Here is a 2,500-nt window from a genome sequence, read left to right on the forward strand (position 1 = left end):
GTATATATATATGTATATAGGTATGAATATATATATATATATATATATATATATATATATATATATATATATATATATATATATATATGTATATATATATATATATAAATAAATAAATAAATAAATATATATATATATATATATATATATATATATATATATATATATATATATATATATATATATATATATATATATATATATACATATATATAGATGTAAATGTATGTATATATATATATATATATATATATATATATATATATATATATATATATATATATATATATATTTATATATATAACGATCTGTGTCTCTCATATGTCTGGCCGTCTATTTCATATATCATTATATCAGTTTGTCTATCTAGCTTGCTAACTAACAGTCCCTCTCTATCTATTCTATCTATCTATCTACACACAATACAACAAAACCAGAAGAATGCACACAAGAGGCGTATAAACGCAGCCGAGAAGGGTGCCGCGGGGATTCCCCTCTCTGGAAGGATCTGTGTCTCCGCGATGTTTTGACCCTCGGCCCAGTGCCAGCAAGAGGGTGGGGGAGGGGGGAGGGAGGGGAGGGAGGGGGTGTAGAAATGGCCTTAGCGAAAGAGAAAGGAAAAGGAGAAAGGGAGAGGGAGGGAGGTGTATGGGGGTTGGGGTGGAAATGAAAGGAGAAAGGGGGGGGGGGGTAGCAAGGAGTAGGACGGGGTGGAGCATGGTGGGGGGGAGGGGGTTCAGGTAGGAGTGAGAGGGAGTAGATAGTAGATGTGATTTATGGAGAGAAGAGCTTGTAGACAAGGACGGTGGGGGAATGTGCGGTAGGCTCGTGTGCGTAACTGTGTACGTGTCTGTGTTTGTTCATGTGTACATTGACGTGATTACAGACATCCAAAATGGTAGACAAACTGTTACTTTTTATATATGCAAAGACGATAACTGATACAAATGATAATAATGATGGTAATGAGAAATAGTAAATAACAAAAACAACAATGAGAAAAATAAAAATAGCAATAACAACAAGAATAAGAATAAAAACAATAACAACAAGAATAAGAATAAAGATAATAAGTTAAAAACAACAAAACGGTGATAATAATACAAATAACACTAAACAACAACGAATACAAATCTAGTGAAAGCGTCAATGGAAAGGAAAAGTTTGTGATGAGACTGTAAAAGGCCATAAAACAGAGAACGGAAACAAGTCTACCATAGTGTGAAAAAATGGGGGTGGGGGAAAGGGCGCAAGAGGAGGAGATAAAGAAACGAAAGGGAAGAGAGAGAGAGGGAAAGAGAGAGGGAGGGAGGGAGGGAGAGAGAGGGAGAGGGAGGGACTGAGAGAGAGAGAAAGCTGGGTAGATAAACAGAGAAAAAGAGAGTTGGTAGATAGATAAAGAAATATATTGATAGATAGATAGATAGAGAGAGAAGGAAAGAAAGCTATTGCGAGAGGAAGAGAGGAAAATAGCCCTACTTCAAATACAAGAATAGGGGAGGAGAGAGAGAGAGAGAGACAGAGAGAGAGAAAGAGAAATGATGAACGGTCATGGACACCATAAAAGGGTTAGGAACAATTCGACTTGTTAAGGAAGTAAACACGAGACAAAAATACAAAAGAGCAGCCAGCACTCAACCAGGAGAGGAAACACGAGGGAACAGAAAAATGTATTGGAAGCAAGGACAGAGGGGAGAGAAGGGAAATATATAGCAGGTGCCAGAAATGGAGAGAGGGGGAAGGGGGGAGAGATGGAGAGAGTCGGGGGTGGTGGGGGAGAGAGAGGGGGTGGCGAGAGTTAAGGGGTAAAGGGGGAGGGAGGCGAGGTGGGGTGGAAGGGGGGGTGAGTTGTTGCCGCACATTTTTCCCTCATGTTCCCAATCACTCTAGTCGTGTAATCCTTGAAAATTCTTCACTGTATGCGATTGCGGATTCCGCTATTTCGCATGTACTCTCAGTGAATCCCTAAATTCTCTGTCTTCGAATGACAAGAAAATCCATTTTTATTTATTCCCGCAGGCGAAAGGCAATAACTATGGAACAGTAACCAATAATCGTACGTATGCCAGCGCGGCAACGTTTTAACGTTTGTTTAGTGCACGGTACACGCGTGGTGCGGCCCGACTGCCTCTTCCTACCTAAACTCTCTCATTAAAGGTAGGTGAACTTGCCCAAAACTTGACCAAGAACGTAGTGGTTAAGCGGACGCAGCGCATATCGCCGCACAACATGTTCACGGTGAACGAAGAACAAGAAAACTACGATCACCTTAGGCCGACCGATACTTGGCGAACCCATCCAACTTCTTGAGGAACTGCGCTTTCACCGCCTAACTCAGCGATCGCTTTTTTTTCTCTCCCAACCCTCCCATGCCTCCGCCTCTTGACAAAACCTATTTTTTACGACGCCCCCTCCTCGTCGAGCATCACGCCCAGGCACCCAGGTCCTCGCCCGTCACCGTACACGCGATAAAAGCCCGAAAGATAATGCGGTAAAGTGG

The 2,500-nt window shown here is 41.1% G+C and overlaps 1 protein-coding gene across 7 annotated transcripts in view; it reads left to right on the plus strand.

The window, feature by feature from the left end:
• Positions 1-2,500, plus strand: part of LOC113808168 (homeotic protein ultrabithorax) — a 945,716-nt gene that overhangs the window by 227,723 nt on the left and 715,493 nt on the right. Inside the window, exon 1 of one of the 7 annotated variants that reach the window (XM_070114341.1) lies at positions 2,081-2,157. The exons of 5 other annotated variants lie outside the window; for them this stretch is intronic. The gene's annotated coding sequence lies outside the window, so the exon portion shown is untranslated. Of the gene's footprint in view, positions 1-2,080; positions 2,158-2,500 lie in introns of those variants that run through there. One more of the 7 variants, XM_070114336.1, reaches the window with a different exon arrangement.

Source organism: Penaeus vannamei, chromosome 35 (assembly GCF_042767895.1).
Source record: "Penaeus vannamei isolate JL-2024 chromosome 35, ASM4276789v1, whole genome shotgun sequence".
In the NCBI taxonomy this organism is placed as follows: Eukaryota; Metazoa; Arthropoda; class Malacostraca; order Decapoda; family Penaeidae; genus Penaeus; species Penaeus vannamei.